The sequence below is a fragment of the Hippocampus guttulatus genome, chromosome 14 (genome assembly GCF_054856545.1).
Source record: "Hippocampus guttulatus isolate MCC_2025c chromosome 14, RoL_Hgut_1.0, whole genome shotgun sequence".
Lineage (NCBI taxonomy): Eukaryota > Metazoa > Chordata > Actinopteri > Syngnathiformes > Syngnathidae > Hippocampus > Hippocampus guttulatus.
This window is the reverse complement of record NC_141274.1, coordinates 11,800,317-11,812,041: the sequence shown is the minus strand read 5'-3', so window position 1 is coordinate 11,812,041 and position 11,725 is coordinate 11,800,317. Positions and strand designations below refer to the sequence as shown.

At 43.5% G+C, this 11,725-nt stretch overlaps 1 long non-coding RNA gene across 1 annotated transcript; it reads left to right on the top strand.

Moving 5' to 3' along the window:
* Positions 1-3,453: 3,453 nt before the first annotated feature.
* LOC147195110 (uncharacterized) lies at positions 3,454-10,600 on the top strand. Its single transcript, XR_015102908.1, has 3 exons — positions 3,454-3,601; positions 8,147-8,258; positions 8,642-10,600. It is a non-coding gene; the product is annotated as an uncharacterized LOC147195110 (long non-coding RNA).
* Positions 10,601-11,725: the final 1,125 nt, after the last annotated feature.

The window sequence follows — 11,725 nt, the reverse complement described above, 5'->3', positions numbered from 1 at the left end:
TGGGATTGTGTCTGCTTTTTTTTCTTCCCGCAATATCAAATCATATTTCAGTCGCCAGCCAGATGCATTTCGGCAATCGCACGAGAAGGCAGAAGCAGCTACAGTGGAAATAAAAAGTCTACACACCCCTGTGCATTGATACATCTTTTCAAGGGGGGAAGTAAAATGATCAACGGAGCTAATTGGGTTGCAAAAGTCTGCACACCCACCTATAACTGGGATTTGACTGTTTTCAGACTGAACTGATCACTTCAAATAGCCCACACCAGGCACCATTTAAAGTGGCACTGATTAACCCAGAATAAAGTTCTGATGTTCTGCTAGGCTTCCTTTGCCATTTTCTTGGCCTTTTTCTTTTTTTTTAGACTGACTGCTATTTGGAACTGTTCATAATTCCCTCCACCTCTTCTATGGCCTCAGTTTCAGATAAGGGAAAACAAGCCCAAAGCATGCTTCCCTATGAATGTGGTGTTTTGACAGCGTTGGAAAAAATAAGAACGTTTGATTCATGTTTGTCCTCCTACAGAAACAAACAAACAAATCAAACACATTTTGAAAAAGCTCCAGGGAGCCACTAGGGCGGCGCTAAAGAGCAGGTTGCCAACCCCCCCCCCCGGTCTAGAGACTAAAAGTAGGGCTTCACACTTCTGGTCTATGACCTAATATCTTTCGTGAGGGAACTCATTAGGGCAGTGCCATCATATTCCATTATCAAGGCCGTGTTTGGTTATGATCTTTTTTTAAAACGATTAAATAATTATAAAGTGAAAAGAAGAGGGGAAAATTGCAGCAAGCTTTTGCTAGCCACATGAAAAGATGTGTGGGGGTAGAACGTGGCCTTGGGTGTTTCAACGGTTTTCCGTGTGGCCTATGCGCCACAAAATGTCTACGTTCCACGCGGTGTGTGGGTTTTCGAACAAACTGCAATGAAAACGAGAACAGACGTGTTTTCCTTTTTCCATTTTCACGTTCCTTGAATACATCGAACAACGGTTCCGAGCACTTGAGTGTTAGCTTGTACATTTCAAGTCCCGTCAAGCTTAAGCGAGCGCAACATGTGGTTGCCATCACCAAACAATTGGCGTGGGAAACCATCGTGTTGCCTGTTACCCATTTCCCTCCGGTATTCACATGTTTCCATTCCATTGACAAAGCACACTGGATTTTCCCATCGCTTTGTCAGACTTTTGTGGACAAAGACGAAGGGCATTTTTAGACTGTAAATTCAATTCTTATAGCAGAGGTCCCCAAGCCCCGGGCTGCGGACTGGTACCGGTCTGCGTGTCATTTGATACTGGGCCACACAAAAATAATAAATAACTCACATAACAACAACTTACTTTTTATTTATTTCGGGATCTGACAGATGTTTTATTCTGAAATTTTACCGGATTCTCTGTTACATCCGTCTATAGTATGTCACTCTTGACTCAGGTAAAGGCGCGCGCTTCTCGGTCACGTGATAGATTACCGCTAAAATGAAAGCCAGGAACTAGCAAAATGAGTAAAAAACAAAAGTCTTTGGAAAGTTTCTTTGGGAAGGTGCAAAGGCCCAGCCAGGAGACAGAAGAGCAGCCTACGATTTTCAAGAAAAAGAAGGCTACATTTCATTGACGCTATCAGGAGTCTTACTTAAAATACGGATTTATCTCAACGGGAGATTCCCACGCAACAAGCCCACTCTGCAGAATATGCGGCAATGGTGAGTCGTATTTTTCATGCACTTTTTTATTTGCCGTTTATCTTATTTTGAAGGCACTTTTAAACATTACCATAGCGACCAGAGTGTTGCAGCCAGATAGGACGTTCCTTGTGTCTTGATTCGTGTTTATGTTTTGAAAATACCACAGTTTTTATGCAGGTCATATCATATTATTTTGTTGTATTTATTTGTCACGCCTTAAAGTAAATATTGTCTGACATTAAACCGGTCCGTGGAGCAAAAAAGGTTGGGCACCACTATCTTATAAAGTGTTGAAATGTGTTTATAGCATATAGGAGCGGTACAGTTATTTAAAAAAAAAAAAAAAAGAGATGGCCACTTTATTGTTGACTTTTACCTATTGTAGGTCTGGGATGTTTGCTGTACACCATTTCAGTGGTTCATCAGCCGAGCATTGCCCCTTCTGGAAATGTTAAGCGTCACTGTAGTCCGTGGGGTCATGCCTCCAATATACACAAAAGCCTTTTCTCAGTTCTTGGCTGGAAGTGAGCGCAAGCTTGGATCTGATTCCACTTTAACCCCCCACTGGGCGAGCGGCCTTCCATTAATATTCCTCCCCCCAGTTACATAAGCACGGCATACAGTATATTATGCCATTATGCTGCCCCGAGGGAGAGACGGGCAGCTATGCGGCAATGTTTTGCTGCCGGTCCCCACTGCATCTAATGGCTTCCCATTTTGCGATCCGCTTCATGTTATCTACTCTCCTCGAGCAACCTACTACAAGGCCTGTGAGAACATTTGCAACCTCCAGGGCTGATTCTTGTGTAGTTGTGGGCACATTTAAATAGGATTTAAGTTAACATTGTACAGGTCATTCTTCTGGATCACAGACGGCAAGTTTGTCACTAATAATAGTCTGCTTCTTAGATTTGTTGTTGATAAAAAGGATGGGTGGGTGGGGGGGGCAGCGTGCTTATTGCTTGCATTTATTCAACGGCAGTAATCAGGAACCATTCTTACAGGATTTGTAAATAGGGTTTGTTAACACTTTACAATGACACAGTCAGCGAAGGATGAAAACAGAAAATGTATCCAATTGATGACTCTTATTATGTCTAAGTGGCTCCTTATCTGTTGTACCAGAAAAAAGAAAGGTTTACATTTAAGGAAAGAAATGAACTCACAGATGAAAAAAAAGTGAGCTGGAGCTATCACCTGATTTTTGGACTGGTCGCCAGCCTGGTTATTATAGTTCATGAAAAGTAGTGAAATAACTCTATGGGTAAATTAAAATGAAAAAAAAACCCCACACATTTGTTCCCGGAGTAAAATAAAAACAAGAGTGATTTAAAAAAAAAAAAAAAAAGAACTTAAACTACAGTTTTTACACAGTTTAAACGAGACATGTGACAGAGGAGGGTTAAAAAAACTTTTGGGTCGAGCATGCGATGGTTTCGTTTGACTGGTGTGAGTGCTAACACGCGCGCACGCAACGGAGGCACTCAGGCCAATCAATCGGGAGAGAAGCGGGGGGCAGCCGAGTGAGAAGAAGAGCGATGGAGTGAGCGAGGCATCGAGCTTGCGGTAGATTAGTGCTGTCGCTACCGCCCTTGGCCTGCAGAGCATGAAGGACAATTGGCAAAGGGGTGGGGTGGGGGGGTATTCAGTTTTTTCTTATTATATTCATTTTATATATACTGTACATAGGTCCTGTGGGAGGTCATAATTTCCTTAGATTTACTTCTGCCGTCTCATTTTAACCGTGTGCATACTTGTTTGTTTAGTATTTTTAAATTCCTCTTTTTACATCGGTTGAAGTCATTTTTTTTCTTTTTCTAAAAAAAACCTAACTCGACTCACAGGTCTTATATTCTTTATCCTCTGCGAGGAGCTGAGACAAGTTGAGAGGAACTGGCCATTCATTCGGCGCAAAAGGTGACAAAAACTCTAATTCTTTTTAACTATTATTTAATGAGGTCATTTCCGTTGTGTTTTTGTATTATTTTATTCTGTTTGCAAAAGTGTCCACACCCTCATGTACTGTAACTGGAATGTGGTTGTGTTTAGAATGAACATTCAAATTCACACTTGCCAGGAGTTAAAGAGCCTCTGATTTATCCCAAATAATTTTCAAATGTTCTAGTAGGTTTGTCCGGATCTATTTTTATTTATTTATTTTTTCATGATGTTGATTTTGACCAAAAAGTTCAACTTCGGTTTCTATCCGAAATCAGTTTTTTTTTTTTTATAGCACAAACATCTGCCATTTGAACAGGAGGGAGTAGACTTAATATCCACTGTATTTTTTTTGTTCAGCCTGGTATCGGTCCACAACCCGGTGGTTGGAGATCACTTCTTAAAATAAAGTGCACAAGGCCTACTCTGCCATTACATAATGCGAGTCCGGTCAAGTTAAACGTCTCTCAACCGCCCTCTGTCATTGTGCATCAGTCATCCCATCCCACCTCATCCCATCCCATCCCAAAGTTTCAAAACTGTATGTACAAATATGTGGAGGGAACGATGAAATCTAGATGAGGGATAAAAGCAAGAGGAACCGCAGTGCATGACTACAACTGCAGAATAAATACAAGTTGCATTGTTGGTCACTCTGTGGTTGTATCACCCCCCCAGGAGCAGTGACTTACATAATCCCCCCCCCACCCCCTCCTGGCAGTCCTGCCTGCCTTAATAGAGTCAAGCTGATTTTCAACCTTCAACGGCTTTGTGCCCATTTGTAACCATGGAAACCAGACAGTAGCCAAACTTTCCAGTGAACTCTTTGCAAAAAAAAATCTTTGAACTTTTTGGCTTGCAAAGGCTTGTTACTGGGGCGCTACCCTTAAATGTCCAGCGTTTGTGTCCTTGAGAACATTTTGGAAAACTTTAGAGCTCATTTTGTCATCTAGTGGAAGAGCATTTGATTGTTTGGATAGATAAATTAACACACACTGTTTTGTATTGTTAAATAATTTTGGGCGGTAAAAATAATTAACATGAGAACTTCCTGCGGTGTGCCAATTTGCTAGGGCACATGCCAGGGTTGAGATTCACTGATTTAAAGGTTTAAAGCACTGCAACATAGGTGCTATTTAGTATTAGCATGAAGCTAGCAGACTTACATGCTGAACCATGTGGTTGTTTTGAATACACATGGTGGAATTCTCTTTGTTTTATGTTTAGTTTGACAGTAAATTTCATTTGGAAGTTGTTCACGATCTGCCAAACTGCTTCTTGTTGCAAAGTGAGTTGAGCCACATACAACCATGTAAAGAAAAGCAGTATTTGGTTACAAATAGGCCCTCCCACTGTCATGTCAGACCCAGGGAAGAAAACAATACTTTTAGAGATATGATGTGATGGTCCTTTTATTGTTGTGTTCAGTCAATACATACCGGGGTGATGCACATTCCTCCACAAACTTCAACAACTGTTCATATCATCTTGAAAGGGGAGGAGAGCCGCATGAAAAATCACAGCCCGGTTTTAAAAATAGCCCGTAATTACATCTCGGTTGGGAATTAAAAATAAATGATTTCTCCTTTATTAATGCGCACCCTAGTCACCACACATCCTGTCCGTCTGTCTGCACTGTCTAAATACCAAAGCCGCCCCTGGAGACTTATTTCTCAAGCGCTCACAACTATTCTGTGTTTGCATGTGTGCGCGCGAGCCCGTAGGCTAGCATCAGGGGGGTGTGACAGGTGTGTCAGCCGCGGCATTCCTCCATATGCAGCGCTTGTCTGGAAGGCTGACAGACCATCACCGAAGCTTGAATAGGTGACTTTGTAAATTGTGAACTGCAGGGGTTAATAGTAATCATATATTTGTTACCAATGGTCAGAATTCATCAATCTACGAAACCACTGAAGTATCTCACTGAGCTGAGGCTTGCGAGTGTATGCGCACGTAGCAAATATTTCGTCAGGGTTCGTTCAAGGTTGCAAAGACGTTCGCAAACAGCTTTAACAGTCGCAAACAGTTTGCCGGGTTTCCGGAAAGGTTCCGGACAGAATTGGGATTCCACGATCATAGAGACAGAAAAAGTTTAAGACAAAGTACGACGAATGACACTGGTAACAAAGAACCAGGAAATGGCGAGAACAAATGCTGCAAAAGGCAAGGAACGAGAAAAACGTAAATTGCTTGTCAACTCAAAGGACAGGAGAATCCAATGCACAAGAATACAATCAGAACATACAACAAGAAAATACTTATATGAAAAATACTAGGAACTAACATGTTGAAAAGCTATGAGGGGGAAAAAAAATGTCAAGAACGTCTAGAAAATGTAAGCATTTGGGAGTCGTGAGCAAGGGTTAATAATCCGACAGCCAGTTGTCGGTGTGGCATGGCTTTTTAAGGCAGCTCGGTAACGAGGATGGTGAGTGTCAGGTGCGGCTCACGAGGATCATGAAAAGTTTTTCCTTGGCGCAAACATGCTCAAAATTTGACGGTTATAACAAACGCTGTTTGCGAGCATGAAAACAAGACAGCACCACAGAAAATAACGTTTGCACAGGCGCTGATGCTTGTACAGCTCATTTTCAGTCACAACATGATAACTCAGCTTTTTCGGGTGCATTTTTTTTTCCCAATTGGCAATCGAAAATGAAAAGAAAAAAACTCGGATTCATGTGTGGCCTCCACACTCATCTCACAGGAGCACGCTGGCCCCGCCCCCTACTCCGTCCTGGGCAGCACCAAGGGAGGAGACAAGCACGTGAATGCTTTCCACTCACATGATTTATCTGCACCGTGATGTAGCCTGAATATGAATTATTTACGCATCACTGTGGCAGGGAAAAAAAGTGAGGGGGGGGGGGTGTCAAATGAACGATGTCATGCACAAAAAAGGGACAGGGCCAGTTGGAAGGGGGGGTAGCGTTATGTCAACTAGAATTGACTGCACACATTTATTAGCTACGTTCCTTGCCAAAAGCGTAAGAACAGCGGCACTACTTCCTTTGTTGGTGTAGACGGAAAAAAAAAGGTTTTGACATCAGGAGATGAAGATGAATTCTATTTTCAGGTATTTGCATGATCGCATTATTTGTAACAACAGATTTTTCAAAACTAAACTATTGGAACATGTGAAATTACAATAGATTTAGTTTTGAGGGGTGAGATGGGGGGGGGGGGTTGCTCCCTGAAGTCTCCTGTTTAGCAGGCTAAATGCATGCTCAATAGGGTTTATGTCTGGAGATTGAATTGTGATTGATCAGTGTAACAGCAGTCTTATGTCATCAGCGGCTGGAAGCACGTCGACACTGAAGTACAGCAAACAAATGATTGGAGCGGTTATGACGGTTGTAAACTGACACACTGACACATTAGCACACCCCGTTTTGTTCTCACATTCAGCAAGCAAAAACAATGAAAATGTGCTCGGCGATGAGTACATTGAGTCATATTTTCACGCAACTTTGTTTCTGTGTACTGCCACTTTTCCACCCACACTTGAACAACCTAAGAAATTGTGTGTGTTTTCTTTTTTAAATCAAAGATCAAATATATGTGATGCTCTCATTCTGTGGCAAAAATGAGGCACCAAAGAGGGACAACCAAAAAAAAAAATCTCACTAGGACATTATCCACATGAATTAGCCCAATCTACGGGATGGATTTGACATGCACAACTTGCTTTGCCGAGACTGGCACATGCGACATTGTGGCCTTTCGTCAATTATTCAGCAAGGTGGTGGAAGCTTGTGTGCGGGTGAGCTGACCTGTCTTAGTGCACAGCAATGTGGGTAAGATGAGATCCTCATTAAAAATGACCCAGGAGGATTCCTTGGTCGTCCCGCTGCCATGTGACAACATTGAAATAAGGCAATTTGGGGAGTTCGAAATGTGAGCGACAGGTCACAAGTTTAATTCCATAAACCAGTGCTTCTCAAAGTGGATTTTAAAAATGTAGCAAAGTATAGTTTTTAAGATCAAGATTAAGATATCCTTTATTTGTCCCACACTGGGGAAATTTACAGTCTACAGCAGCAAGATTGTGGGTAGAAAGAAAAAAGAAGAAAAAAAACAAACACCGTTCAATCAAGTGCAATATAAATACAAAATGGATAAGTCGCAGTGCTATTTACAATTGTTTTTCACATCATCTAATTATTATTTATTTATTTTATTTTTTTATTCAGCAGCCGGTAGTTTTACTGTCAGTACTGACTTTTTTTTGGCAGCCCACGCATTCTAAAATGTTGCTCCTCATGAACGTCAAACTTGAAATTTTACCGTGAAATTTCTTCAAACTGGAGTTCCAATTGAAACAGGATCTAAAGAATAAAGTGAGACCAGTTTACCAGTTTTCAATGTCCCGCTGCTAATCTAATGGCAAATACGCCATTCTGTTCGGCTCCTGAATTTGCAAACCTGACTCTGCCTCACCGGCCACGAACCCTCGCCACATATCACGTCTGCGGGTGCACGCCTGTTTATATTTGACTCACTTTCCTCAAACGTGTGACGCAGTGAGACCAGGGGGTGAGGACAACAATGGGGGACTATCTCTGGACAGCAGACCCGCACGGCCCACAGCAGACTGTGCTTTAGAGATACCACGACGCCATAGAAAACACACACAGTGAGTCGTAAGGCTATTTGTCTTTGTACTTGAGAGTGCGCGCGCGGACACACGTGCACAAAAGCGCAGAGGTAGACGCCAACGGAGGAGGTGCAGGTGTTATTTGGGTCAAACTCTCATGTCGTATTTCATAAATCTGCCTCCTGTCTTCTTCGCGCTTGTTTACTGGTCAAACGTATCACGCCGGCCGCCCACCTCCCCTGAAGGAGCGCGCGCTCAGCATTAGCCGACTCGCTTTCTGTTTCACCTCACTCGTAGCCCGCGGCCAGGCATGTGCATGGCGGAAACGTGCTGAAGAGGGAGGGGAAAAAAAGGGAGGGGGGGGACGGGGGGGTGAGGTCTCTGCGAACCAAGCTTATCTCTTCTTCTGCTCTTCCCTTCAGGGCTTGCTCCAGCTTGCTTTGTTTTCTCTTCACTCCTGCCGAGAAGAGCAAACTGCATAGACGTCTACGAGGCCTCCTCGGCCCCGAAGATGATTTCTTTGGTGCGAGCGCACGTGTGAATTTGTGAGTAAGTGTCTCAGACATGTCCTGAAGTGAAATTGGAATTCATGTGCACAAGTGTAACAAGCATACATAATCCTGATCACGCTGATCCGCTGGGAGATTTATACACGTTGACACAGTGATGGATAACGGGGGGGTTGTTGGATTCCCACTCGCCTTCTCCTCTCCTCACCCAAGTCACACTTCATCTCTACTGCCCACCCACTGCACGAATCAATTATACATCTAAAACCTTCCCTCCTTTTCTTTTCCCCTCAACATCACGTCAGCCCTTGCCTTGCCGGGAACGAACAGGCAATGGAGAGTTGTCACAATATTAAGCACAATATAAATACAGTTTACTGCCTATACTTTTCTGATCTGACCTCAAGTTATATGAAGAGGTCTCTTTTGGCTGAAGATGACAAAGGAAAGGGGCAAAATACTGTCTGTCGATCAAATATGCCAAAAATCGCCATTTTCTTACACTACCTGGGCCACAACTTAGACCTGGTTTCTCCTGGTCCAAAGTCAAGTTGACTTTCTTTCATTAAATTGTCTTGCGGCATTGGCGTGCCAAAGAAAATGACCTCGGTCCGCCACAACGCCCGAGTGAGGCATAGCACGGTCTGCCACATTCGCAAACACAACAAAGTAGATTTGTTTTTGCAAAGAGGGCATCGTCATACGTGCATCTGGCTCACAAAGTTCAAGTCAAGATCGAGTCTTTCCTAACTTTTTGCCGACCAAGTCTCAAGTCATAAAATCAGCGATTTGAACTAACTGCAGTCCAAGCCATACTCCTCAAGTCCCCCAACTCTGAAAATGCACATGCGGGGAAGACCCTCCATTCCAACCCAGGCTAAACTTAACTCCTCCCTGACATACAAAGATGTTCCTCTCTCTTTGAAGATGTATCACTTTGATGTATTTGCTTGACACCAATTACTGCATTTTGTGGCCACATGCATCGCAAGCACAAAAATTCACAACTAGGGTGAGGGCTTTTCAGTGGACACCGTTGAATAAACTGCACAGAAAAACCCCATCAGACATGATCAGGGATTTATTTTCATTGAAGAATCATTAACCATTTGACCAAAATGTTCTAGCTTATTTGAAATCGAAGCGACATTGTATATATTTTGTCCCGTATTGAGCTCCCAATTACAGTTCTGAATATGTAATACATATGGCTCGTGATCACGTTCCGCAACGCTAAGACGCTAACCCTCCAGCTATCACCCGTGACTTCTCAGAGTGCAAGTTGTGTGGGCTTGTCAGCAGCACGCTGTGGAGGCGCACAACAACATCCAGTCTTTCAAGTTGCCGCATCCCTCTCCCACCCTTCGTACCACACGTTTCCATAGAGACAACCCCCCACCCCTCCCACACACGCACAAAAATACAAGTTTGGCGCCGGTCACGATAATGTATGTAGGTCAGAACAAGGGAGCGCTCCAAACAGTAACCACGGGCAGCAGAAGAGTGGAAGTCTCGCCTTCGTTAGCTCGGAAAGTTTTATTAACAAGCCGAGTTGAAATCCTTACAGTGGGGAGAAGCGGGAATGTGTCGAGCAGTGGCAAAAAAAAAAAAGAAAGTGTGCCGTCGCAGCCTAATTGGTGTGTAGGCTTCAGGTGGGTATTGAAGAGGGTAAAGGGGTTTGTATTTGAGGTCACTAAACGTAGCTCAGAATTGGGTCGAGGTGGTGCTTTTTTTCAACGTCAACAAAACTGAAAGCTTTGCCTGGGTCGGATCCGTCGAAATGAAAACGGGGAAGGCGTGGCTTCAGGCCATTCTCTCTCTCTCTCTCTCTCTCTCTCTCTCTCTCCTCAAAATAAATCAAAATACCCACATTGCTCCGTCACACTCAAGCAGAACGCTTATGGCGATCGGACACGGCAAGATGAAAAGGGTAGAAGGGGTTTTCATTTTATCAAAAATAACCGGCTTTTATCTGTGTTCCTTTGGTTATCTCACCCCCCCCCCTCTTACCCTCCCCCAAATTGCTGAAGCACTTTTCACACAGAGACACACTTCAAAACATCCACCCTCTCCCGGACTGGCAGGCTCCACATAACCTTCCCACACGCCCGTGTTCTGTTTGCGCGATTCTTGACTTCACGGTCAAAGCGGTGTCCAAATTTTGGACAATTATGCCGAATCCATTTAAATTCAGAAGCGTTTGCTATTCTTGGATGCTGAAAAGATGATGCGCAACTTGGAAAGTTGGAGGCGTTTGCTGTGGGCAGTCAGCAAAAGTGTAATTAATAATCTCATCGGGTGTTCGGAGCCACTGAAGGATCCCCAACGCACAAAAAGTGGAGCGGAATGTGAGCGGTTGGTACAGTGACACGTTTGGCACAGTTTCGCATCAGCATTTTCTGCTCCCCTTTGTGTGCGTGTGTGTGTGCACGTCTGTGACTACATGACCTTTCATTGCCACAAACACTTATTATATATATGTATGTATATGTAATTATCTAGTTCGGTCTTAGTCTTGCAAAATGTGGGTGTGATTAGTTTATTGTTGTCATGTTGTGTATGGCGGCCCAGTGGTCCAGTGGTTAGTGCGTCGACTTCACAGCGCGGGTCTATTTAGCCCACTGTACCTAAAAGAAAAAAAAAAAAGATAGGATAGCGATGACGGTGGAGCCACTCAAGGAGTACAGTTCAGAATTGTTCTGCCAAAAATACACCCCTGATGTTGCAAAAACCTCGCCTGCAGTCAAGCGGTGAGTCACACTCAATCTCAAAGCATCCAAAGATTAACTCCGGCTGTTTGTTTTACTCTTTGTTTTCGAGGCTTCATTGGAAACTCAAACAAACCACGCGTGTTGCCTAAGACATCAGCGTCCTTAACAAAGCTCACTTCATCAAACTCAGCCTTATGGGACCCCGAAATTGATTGAAATTGCAGGAGAAGGGGGTGGGGGGTAGGGACACCTTGGTTACACTAAATCTGAATCAGATTTAGGATAA